Genomic DNA, 12,307 nt, shown 5'->3' on the forward strand with positions numbered 1-12,307 from the left:
TGGATGGGTTCCACTGGTGTACAGCAATCTTTAAGTCATACCACAGATTCTCAATTGGATTGAGGTCTAGGCTTTGACAAGGCCATTCCAAGACATTTAAATGTTTCCCCTTAAACCACTTAAGTGTTGCTTTAGCAGTATGCTTAGGATCATTGTCTTGCTGGAAGGTGAACCGTCCCAGTCTCATATCTCTGGAAGACTGAAACAGGTTTCCCTCAGAATTTCCCTGTATTTAGCGGCATCCATCATTCCTTCAATTCTGAACCAGTTTCCCAGTCCCTACCGATGAAAAACATCCCCACATTATGATGATGCTGCCACCACCATGCATCACTGTGGGAATGGTGTTCTCGGGGTGATGAGAGGTGTTGGGTTTGCGCCAGACATAGCATTTTCCTTGATGGCCAAAAATCTCAATTTAGTCTCATCTGACCAGAGTACCTCCTTCCATATGTTTGGGGAGTCTCCCACATGCCTTTTGGCGAACACCAAACGTGTTTGATTATTTTTCTCTTAAAGCAATGACTTTTTTCTGGACATTCTTCTGTAAAGCCCAGCTCTGTGGAGTGTACGGCTTAAAGTGGTCCTATGGACAGATACTCCAATTGCCGCTGTTGTGAACAGTGGGTGTAGCTGGTGCATGGAAGTCAGGTGCAGGAGAGCAGAGATGAGTGAACACAAAGCACTTTACTGAGGCCAGAACGCAACAACATCACCAACACCAAATGCCCAAAACAAGTAAGGCAGCACAAAGTACCACAAACAAAGTACCGGATGCCACAAAACACAGGTATACATAAAACCTGGCGCTAACCAGCCGGAAGCGTGTCAACCTCGATAATAAACAATACCTCACACAGACAGAGGGAACAGAGGGCTAAATACACATAGTAATTATGAGGAGACGTAAACCCGGTGTGCAGGAAAACAAGACAAAACAAATGGAAAATTAAAGGTAGAGTGGCGATGGCATGAAGACCGGTGACGTCGACCGCCGAACGCTGCCCGAACAAGGAGAGGGACCGACTTCGGCGGAAGTCGTGACAGCTGTGGAGCTTTGCAGCTCCTTCAGGGTTATCTTTGGGCTCTTTGTTGCCTCTTTGATTAATGCCCTCCTTGCCTGGTCCATAGGTTTTGGTGGGCTTCCCTCACTTGGCAGGTTTGTTGTGGTGCCATAGTCTTCCATTTTTTAATAATGGATTTAATGGTGCTCCGTGGGATGTTCAAAGTTTCTGATATTTTTTTATAACCCAAACCTGATCTATAACCCAACCCACAACTTTGCCCCTGACCTGTTTGGAGAGCTCCTTGGTCTTCATGGTGCTGCTTGCTTGGTGGTGCCTCTTGCTTAGTGGTGTTGTAGACTATAGGGCCTTTCAGAACACGTATATATACTGAGATCATGTGACAAATCATGTGACACTTAGATTGCACACAGGTGGACTTTATTTAAATAATTATGTGACTTCTGAAGTTAATTGGTTGCACCAGATCTTCTTTAGAGGCTACATAGCAAAGGCGGTGAATACATCACTTTTCAGTTTTGAATTTGTTTACATTTTTCATTTCACTTCACAAATTTGAACTTATTTTGTGTATGTCCTTTACATGAAATCCAAATAAAAATCCATTTAAATTACAGGTTGTAATGCAACAAAATAGGAAAAACGCAGAGGGGGTGAATACTTTTGCAAGGCACTGTACAATGCAGCCAGGGCCTCGGTGGAACTGATCTGGTAACAGCAGCAAAGGGGATATATCACCCCATACCACTTGGCATCATCTGACATCTCAGTACAGTAGGAACCCTAGCTATTCTATCTTACCTGTTGACCGGACTAGCTTTCCGGCAAAGGTGAAATGATTTAATCATTCCTCTTGTACATATTTTAGCAAATTCGGGTCCAAACCCTGTGACGAGGTCGCTAGGTGTTGGGTTAAGGTCACTACAATACATTGAGATAAGCAGAGCAGAGGGTAGCAAATCACCTTGCAAGTCAAAACCTACTTATGCCTAATCTTTAACTTAGAAGTGTGCATACAAACAGAGTGTGTAACTTAGAACAGTGTAGGCGGATAATATATCATATATACCAGTGACGCAGTGCACACATGAGAAACCATGTTTGAGTTTCTTTTTATTTGAGTCTGTACATTTTGTGTACAGTATTGGCATTTCTGTCTCGGGCCTCGGACATGTTTATGTACATAGTGTTAATGTAATTGTATTATTGTTTAATGGTTAGGTGCACATGTCATCATAGGGAATTACAACACAGTCAGAACATGAGGGGTAAGCCATAAAAAACAGCAACAAAACAGGAAAGGCAGTGACAAAAGAGGGAAAGGACTCGGGACAGACAGACGTGATGAGGGGCAGGCGGTGAGGTCACAGCACATGATCAGCTAGCCAGCTGTTTCCTGATGTCTGAGAGGTGCTATAGTACACTGAGATTATATGGATATCATAAAACCCAATGACTAATCGTTTGAATAGCACATTTACAGCTTAGAGCGTGTGTGTGTGTGTGTGTGTGTGTGTGTGTGTGTGTGTGTGTGTGTGTGTGTGTGTGTGTGTGTGTGTGTGTGTGTGTACGTGTTTAACTATACTTGTGTAAACCAACAACAATTTGACCAACTGGGGATAGTTTGCTAGTCCCCACATGGTCAAATGCTATTTCTCGGGGGTTTAGTGTTTATGTTAGAATTAGGGTTAGGTTTAAGAGGGTTTCTGTTTATGCTGGTATCAAACTTTGGATTGCACGGGCCTATTGCAACTTTCTACCCTGTTTCTTTTCTATGTTGTCCATCAGACCGGTCTGGAGAGGGTGAGAGAACATGAAAGGCCCAGAGCTCCGAGGGGTCACCCATCACAGTTCAACAACAGAAGGAACACAATTGTTGATAAAGTGCTGGGGGGTAAACAAGTTTAATTTTAGAACACATTTTCTATAATAAAATCATAACAAAACATTCAATCTGGATCAATAAATGAATAGACAAATAACTAAGTACATCATTGGAAATCACACCAAGGGATGGAGTGATTAAGTGGTACAAAGACGAGTGCTATGTTGAAAGTGCTTGACATAATACAATTAAATATAAAAAAGACAAAACCAGATTGAGCATAGAAATAACACATTTTTGGTTGAATTTCCTCCTCGTGTCGGTGGCTTCTCCAGCTCTCTTAATTAGGCCCTCACTAACTCCCACTGTCAGTGTGTAACGTCTGTGTCCAACTCACACTCCCAAACGTCCCCGGAACACAGCCCACTTTCAAGCTCACTCTCCAGATCCCAATCACCGGAATTCTAATCACCTGTTCACACTATTTACTTCAGTTCCTTGCACCCCATCACTGTGAGCTATTGTTTGTTTTGAGACACCTTTTTGGAGCGCTGGTTGTTCCCCTTCCGTCTCTCCTCTCGTGTATGATAGTTGTTGCCTGCCTCACTCACGACGGCTTTTGCCTATTCCCTGCCTGTACTGTTGCCATTTTTGGACCTACCGCGTATGACCTTCTGCCTGGCCCTGGACCCAGCTACCTGCCTCCTCCTCCTATGGTGCGTTTCATTAAACCCCTGCTGCGCTCTGCGCTTGAAACCAGCTCTCTGTCTCCCCTCGTGTTCGATACACAATGCTTTATCCTACTCTTTACGGTTCATACCAAGTGGAGCCATGGTCTTAAGGTTTGCTATTCACCTGGATTCAGCTGCTCTTCTCTGGTCTATGGTCGAGGAGGCTTTCATCTCTAGACCGGTGATGCTGAGGGAGGTTGTAGGGTGGTTTTGGAAATGTTTTACCAGGTGTGTTTTAATGTTGTTGTTTTTTTCAATTTTGTGGAGGTGCAGTTGAAGGCATGTCAAGACTGTGACTGGTTTCTCCTATATAAATGTTGTAGCATAATGTGCATGTTATGGCATGGACAATTTTGGTGCTCTGAATGGTCATGAGTTGAGGGATAGGACTGGAGGTTTGTGCATGAATGTGTGGAAGTTGTCGATAGTACTGTGATTCAATAGGTGGTTTAGGAGTGGGTTTGTTGGCACAATTTACATAGACTAAGAGATCTCTTAGGTTGTTTTTTTTCTTCAGAATGCTGATATAGGTCTAAATCCCTGGAGTGGGGGAAATGTAGGTTGTGTTTGGGTGAATGCGGAATGAAGGAGTCTGTTTGTCTGAGAAGGTTCTGATGATGGGTATAATCTGGGATTCTGTATCTGTTGGGGGGGGGGGGGGTAAGAACAGGGGGTCTGGGAAAGGTCTGAGGGTGGAGGACAGGGATAGGATGGGGGGGGGGGGGGGGGGGGGGGGGGGTGGGCTGTTCGCCCAGGTCAGGAGTCAGTGCCTGGTCCAGAGTTCTGCAGGGAAAATTGTGTAGGTTAGGGTTAGGGGGGATCAAGCATTCTGTTCTGGGTGAGGCCTGCCAGTGTGTTAGGGTTAGGGGGGATCAAGCATTCTGTTCGTGGTGAGGCCTGCCAGTGTGTGTGCGCCTTTATGTACCCCAGTGACAGCTTTGAGTATCCCCTTAGGGTTACGGTTAGGTTTTTGGGTTAGAAGTTAAGGAAAATATGTTTTTTTTTATTGGGACTGAATCGTATCTCCCCACAAGGTTAGCTGAGCAAGACTGTGTGTAGTTGCTTTTCATCTCTTTAGCTAGTCCCTGTAGTATAGGCAGAAAGGAAACAACTCCCGCTGTGGAACATGGCCACTTCCAACGAGGACATAAAGAGCAGAGCACAGGAAAGGCCTGGTGTTGGTGTTGGAGAAGAAACCAAAGGGAACTGCTAAGCTACTGCTGGAGCGTTTCACTAACTAATCTATCATGTAAATCCCTGCCTGGACTGGACTGAGTAGATCAGGGGCCAACTGTGTACACCAGGGGCCCAGGGCCGACGCAGCACTTATCCCTGTGTGTTCCCCACTGGCCCCCGCCGGCCCGGCTGTCAACTTTCATCACAGCGGAGACACACAATGGGTATGAGAACATGATAAAACAGCTGGTTCCTATGAGATATGCCCATTCATAATATAAATCCCTACATATTTCCATCCATAACTACTGTACTAAAAGTGTATATAATCTTCTTTTATCGTGTTGGTCTGGCCACCTTATTGGGCCAACAGGGAGAGAAGGACATAGTAAACATAGTAAAGAGGAGGTGGTGGGAGGATTGGATCCTGGCCTTGACAGTGGCAGGGTGCCATGGTTTCGAGTCGCTCTCATCAATTTGAAACGTTAGTGCGCCTGCCAAGCCGGTGCCGATCTGAGCCGATCTGAGACATCATGTGATTATGTAGGGGGGTGGTGGGGGGTTGTCAGTGGGTCCAAGAAGGGTTGAAGGATTGTGCTGGGCCAGGGAATATGTCTGGGCCCTCAGGGTAGCAATGGAGCTCTGGGTTCCATTTGGACCTCCTCTTTCATCATTGCATCATTACAACATTAACTCTGAACACACAGGTTTTTACTTGATTGTCCAATGGCTCTCTTGAGCTAGGGCTGAGTAGGGAGGGGAGAGGGGGGAAGAGGAGCCATCTATGTGAAGCTGATCCATCTGGGATACAAGAAACATCTGTTTCTATGCCTGAACTTTTAAATAAGGCTCTGGGTAGTAGAGACAATCCGATAGGAGGACATAAACAAGCCAAATCAATAGGAATGCAATTGGAGTCAGAACATCTTTGGGTCAGGTTCACATCTGCTTACTAAGATGTTGCAACTGGAGAGAGACATTGAGGTGGAGCTGGGAGGGAGAAAGGGAGGGAAAGACACTGACATAGAATTATCGTTAAGAATAATGGGATGACACAGATGGGGGAGGATGAGGAGAATAATGATGACGATGGTAACAACAGAAACACTGATGATAACCTTAATGCCGCCAGTATGGTCATCTCATCTCATTACCATTACTGCCAGCTAGGCGCCTCACCAAGTCATTCTGACGTTTTAACTGTGTGTGTGCACTCGCAATGGTTTAACTGGCTGAGAAAAACACTGTGACTTTGGCAGACAGTCACCAGAATTCAAACCAATTGCAAATAGAATTTGGAGATAATTGAATCTAACATGGGGAAGTCCACTGGAGGCTGTGGCTCTGGACAGGATCTGTGTCCGGACCGGCTGCCACAGAGGGTCTGGGTCAACCACTCACTGACTGTTGTCATAGTGAGAAAACAACTCCAGAATCCCTCACTCACTGCCTCCCCCCCCCCCCCCCCCCCCTCTAAAGCTGTCTGAATATCTGAGTTCACATCTTAAAAACATTAAAACAATTGTTATTTGAGTGCAAACTCAAGACAAATGTTGAGTTTTAAAAAAAAGATGAATACTGTGTACTAGATTGATGTTGCGAGTCCTGTGCTATAGTGTATGTATGAAGTTGACGCTGCATGCGAAGTTAAAGGCAGGGCAAGGAGGGAATGTGGGGTTAAAGTGGCTCAATGGTCCTTTGAGACTACTGGGATGTGTCCCAAGTAGCACCCATTCCATAGTGCACTACTTTTGACCAGATTCCTATGGGCCCTGGTCAAAAGTAGTCCACTACAAAGGGAAAAGGGTGCCATTTGGGATGCGGACCTGGAGTCATGGTTCCATTTTAGTGACCCATCCAGTCCCTCAAATCCCATAAGCCCAGGCTCTGGCCACATTACTGAGGGTTTGGGACCAGCCCATCTGGTAGATGAGTTGAATCTATGCTACTTTAAGTAGACATTTCTATTTAGGAGGTTACTGTAGATGATGGTGGAAATATCATTTGGCAATGTCAGTCAAAACCTCAATGGTCAAGGAGCAATGGTCAAGGAAAAAATGAAGACTGAAAAAGGAAATACAGTGGCTTGCGAATGTTCCCCCCCCCCCCCCCTGGCATTTTTCCTATTTTGTTGCCTTACAACCTGGAATTAAAATTGATTTTTTGTGGGGGTTTGTATCATTTGATTTACACAACATAACATTACACAACGGTTGTGTGACCCGTCTTCACTCACCACTTTGAAGATGCAAAATATTTTTCATTGTGAAACAAACAAGAAATAAGACCAAAAAAAACTAAGAACTTGAGGGTGCATAACTATTCACCTCCCCAAAGTCAATACTTTGTAGAGACACCTTTTGCAGCAATTACAGCTGCAAGTCTCTTGGTGTTCTCAGGGTGATGAGAGGTGTTGAGTTTGCGCCAGATATAACGTTTTCCTTGATGGCCAGAAATGTCAATTTTAGTCTCATCTGACCAGAGTACCTTCTTCCATATGTTTGGGGAGTCTCCCACTGTGGAGTGTACGGTTTAAAGTGGTCTTATGGACAGATACTCCAATCTCCGCTGTGGAGCTTTGCAGCTCATTCAGGGTTATCTTTGGGCTCTTTGTTGCCTCTGATTAATGCCCTCCTTGCCTGGTCTGTAGGTTTTCGTGGGCAGCCCTCTCTTGGCAGGTTTGTTGTGGTGCCATATTCTTCCATTTTTTAATAATGGATTTAATGGTGCTCCGTGGGATTTTTGTTCAAAGTTTCAGATTTTTTTTTTATAACCCAACCCTGATCTGTACTTCTCCATAACTTTGTCCCTGACCTGTTTAAAGAGCTCCTTTGTCTTCATAGTGTTGCTTGCTTGGTGTTGCCCCTTGCTTAGCGGTGTTGCAGACTCGGGGCCCTTTCAGAACAGGTGTATATATACTGCGATCATGTGACACTTAGATTTCACACAAGTGGACTTTATTTAAATAATTATGTGACTTCCGAAGGTAATTGGTTGCACCAGATCTTATTTAGGGGCTTCCTAGCAAAGGGAGTGAATAGATATGTACCCACCACTTTTCAGTTTTCAATCCGTTTACATTTTTTGAAACAAGTTTTTTACAATTTATTTCACTTCACCAATTTTTCCTATTTTGTGTATGTCCTTTACATGAAATCCAAATAGAAATTACAGGTTGTAATGCAACAAAATAGGAAAAATGCAGAGGGGGGTGAATACTTTTGCAAGGCACTGTATGTGTGTCTCTCTGTTGAAAGAATAGTCTTTAAAGATCCTGCAGAGGACGTTTCATGACTCTTTGGCAGGTTGTTAGGTAGTTTGTGTGAATGTTGTTTGGTGTTTGTGTGCACGTTATTTGATGGTTGTGTTGTCTCTGTCTCTTTGAGAGTGTATACACTGCCCAGACCCTCTGGAGCAGGGGAAGGTTGTCTGTAGGTTATATGAAAGTTGTTTGAGAGTTGTATGAAGGTTGTGCGGTAGTTGTGTTGACCCAATGTCTCTTTGTGAGGGCACACACTGTCCAGAGCCTGTGGAGCAGTGAGAGAGATCTTGGAGCAGAGCCTCCACGGACCCCTGTCTTTATTCCTAATGTTGCCTTAATTTAAACAGACCTGTTTCCTTTGGCTAACCCCATCACAGGGCCTGCAGCTCTCCCAGCTAGCACATTTGGCTCTGACATTGTGGGAACGTATGTTTTTGGTTTCACATTGGCTGTGGGAATGAAGCCATATGTTTCCTGACCTGTAAAATGTAACTTTTTTTTTAAACGTTCTGAGAACATAAGTAAAAAAATTCACCAGTTCTGGGAACCTTCATTTTTAGATTGTAGGGAGGTTCTGAGAACGTTTTACTCTGGTTCCTTGAAAGTTTTATTCATGCTCTGAGAACGGAAATTACAATTTTGAAATGTATGAATAACTTCCTTAAAACTTTCACAATGTGTCAATAAAACTGCTAGCTTATTTTGGGTAAACTTTTTTTTAAACTCTCAGCACATGTAACAGTATAGCTTCTGTCCCTCTCCTCGCCCCTACCTGGGCTCGAACCAGCCAGCCTCGAAGCATCGTTACCTATCGCTCCACAAAAGCCGCGGCCCTTGCAGAGCAAAGGGAACAACTACTTCAAGGTCTCAGAGCAAGTGAAGTCACTGATTGAAACGCTATTAGCGCGCACCCTGCTAACTAGCTAGCCATTTCACATCGGTTACACACACAGATGGAACACATGGAAATTCACTTCCTTCGGCATTAATCATGCTAACGCATGTATTTTTATTGTGACACAGCATCAGTGAGATTCAAACCTATAATCCTCTATTCACTAGCCATGGAATTAGTCTACTGTACCACCAGGATGGAGCTAGCATGCCATGGCTTTTTTTACGCATAGAAAGCTGTCCATTTTAGTCTAGTCAAACTGGTGCTGAGCGATTAGTGCTTTTTGAGGTTGGTTCGGCTTCGACATTTCAACATTATATATATATTTTTTTAATGCACTAAACTATTTAGAATATTGGCCTGTTGGAAACGACATTTTACACTTGAGTCATTTAGCAGATGGTCTTATCCAGAATGACTTTCAGTTAGTGCATTCATCTTAAGATAGCTAGATGGGACCACCACATTTCACAGGCATGGTACTTTAAGTACACTTTTACTCAAAAAAGTAGTCATCAGCAAAGCCAGAGCCAGAAAGGGAAGGAGGGGGGGAGAGAAGTCAAGTGCAAGTGTTGGTTCAGGATATTTATTTGTATTTAAGATACTCTTTGAAGAGGTGCATTCGGAAGATGGGCAGGGACTCTTCTGTTCTAACTTCATGGAGAAGCTGGTTCCACCATTGGGGTGACAGGACAGAGAAGAGAGAAGTTCCTCTTGCTGCTCCTCCGTAGGCAAGCGCCATGGTCTCATATTGGATGTGAGCTTAGACTGGAAGCTAGTGGAGTGTGCGGAGGAGCGGGGTGACATGGGAGAACTTGGGAAGGTTGAAAACCTGGCGGGCTGCAGCGTTCTGGATAACTTGATGATGGGTTTGATGATACAAGCAAGGAGCCCAGTCAACAGTGAGTTGCAGTAGTCCAGACGGGAGATGACATTTGCTTGGATTTGGACCTGCACCGCTTCCTGCGTGAGGAAGGTTCATACTCTACGGATGTTGTAGAGCATGAACCTGCAGGAGCGAGTCACTGCTTTGATGGTTGCAGAGAACGACAGTGTTGTCCAGGGTCAAGCCAAGGTTCTTTGCACTCTGGAAGGACAACACTGTGGAGATGTCAACAGTAAATGAGAGGTCTTGAGTGGACAGGCCTTCTCCGGGAGGAAGAGCAGCTCCGTCTTGTCGAGGTTGAGCTTGAGGTGGTGGGCCAACATCCAAGCTGAGATATCTGCCAGGCACACAGAGATGCGTGTCGCCACCTGGGTGTCAGAAGGGGGGGGAGAAGAAAAGTAGTTGAGTGTCATACGCATAGCAATGATAGAAGAGACCATGTGAGGATATGACAGAGCCTAGTGACTTGGTGTATAAGAGAGAACAGGGCCTAGAACTGAGCCCTGGGGGACACCAGTAGTGAGAGCATGTGGTGCAGACACAAATCCTCTCCAAGTCACCTGGTAGGACCGGCCTGCCAGGTAGGATGCGATCTAAGACTGTGCAGAGCCTGAGACGCCCAGCCCTGAGAGAGTGGAGAGGAGGATGATGGTTCATGTTGTCAAAGGCAGTGGATAGATCTAGGAGGATGAGAACAGAGGAGAGAGAGTCAGCTTTGGCTGAGGAGGAGGAGAGGAGAGCAGTCTCGGTTGTGTGACTCGTCTTGAAGCCAGACTGGTTAGGGTGAAGAAGATCGTTCTGCGAGAGATAACAAGAGAGTTGATCAGAGACAGCATGCTCAAGTGTTTTGGAAAGAAAAGAAAAGGAGGGATACAGGTCTATTGTTTTTGACGTCAGATGAGTCGGTTGTTGGTTTCTTGAGGGGAGCGACTCAGGCCTTTTTGAAGTCAGAAGGGATGGATGAGTTGATGAGGAATGGGAGAAGGTCTCCAGAGACGGTCTGGAGAACGGAGGAGGGGAAGGGGGTCGAAGGTTGTCTGGCGGCCAGACCTCACGAGTCAGAGGTTTTCATCTGGAGACAGGGAGAAAGAGGTCAAGGCAAAGTGTAGTTCTGTGTGAGTGGAACCAGTGGACTCAATAGGCTGAGTGAATGGCAACACAGCTATCTTTTTTGGTTATCACTATGGCAACAGCCTCCAGGAACATAAAAAAAACAATATTTACAATGAAAAAAGTATTATTTACAATGACGGCCTACCCCGGCCAAACCCTCCCTTAACCCAGACAATTTTGTGCGGCCCTATGGGACTCCCGGTCGTAATACAGACCGGGATCGAACCTGGGTCTGTAGTGACTCCTCTAGCACTGCGATGCCGTGCCTTAGACCGCTATGCCACTCAGGATGATTTATCTCTAGAGAAACTGTAATGTGCGTATTGAGCTCACAGAAGAAGAAAGAAAACGAAATGGAATTCAAATAATTGAACAGATGTCGGTCAATTACTTGTTTAATAACCAGAATGTTGGTTAATCACCTAGCACTAATTCAAACAGACCCCATGTCAAAGGAAACAAGCACACATTAAGATCAGGTGTGGTCAATTCGTGGGTGTGGCCAACACACCTGAACACAATTAACAAGATAGAGGACAGAGATAGGTTTGTTGATGTTGGAAACAGAATGTATATGTTTTTAAATCATTACTTTAAATAGAACCATGAAAACTGTATGCTGAAGTATTGAAATTCCCACAGAGGAACAATATTTCTTAATGTTCTCTGAACGTTCTGAGAACATTCCCAACATCCAACCAGTTGGAGAACGTTTCTTGAACATTAGCAAAATTGAAATGTAACCAAGTTTGAACTTTTCGGAAACCTTCTGATAAAGTAATGGAAATACCAAGAAAATAAAGTATTTTTGTCAAGTTCCTTAAAATGGGCTGAGAATGTTGCAAAGTCAAGCAACTGTCCAGCACCATTCCCAGAAAGTTGTGGGAAGGTTGTATGCAAAGTAACCATAGGACAACCACGCTCTCACCAAGCTCTAAGAAACATAAGGTTCTCAGAAAGTTATGTGCTAGCTGGGTAGTGACTGTTTGCAGCCTGGTCAGTCTGTATAGCTTGTTAGCAGAAGCAAGGGACTTCTGTTTAGTAACCAGGCAACCACATAGTTCCCTACGGTGTGGCTAGGGGCGGGGCCATAATGGTCCAGTCTGGTCAGACTGAGTGATGGAAGTGAAGGGCAATGTTTCCACAGGGTTGGGATCTGACCTAATATGGATTATAGAGGTCTACATATCCAACGATAGGACTGAACTTCAGTTTATATAGCCTATTGATAGAGCGAAACGCTTAATGAGGCGGCAGGCTAGTCTGTCCTAACTGGTTTCATTGTCATTGGTTGTAATAACATGGGGATGATGATGAGGGTAACGATGTTAATTATAATGGTGAGGAATGACATTCGTGATGATTTTGGTCAGCATATTCTTGATGACGTTGAC

This window comes from Oncorhynchus clarkii, chromosome 19, assembly GCF_045791955.1.
Source record: "Oncorhynchus clarkii lewisi isolate Uvic-CL-2024 chromosome 19, UVic_Ocla_1.0, whole genome shotgun sequence".
In the NCBI taxonomy this organism is placed as follows: Eukaryota; Metazoa; Chordata; class Actinopteri; order Salmoniformes; family Salmonidae; genus Oncorhynchus; species Oncorhynchus clarkii.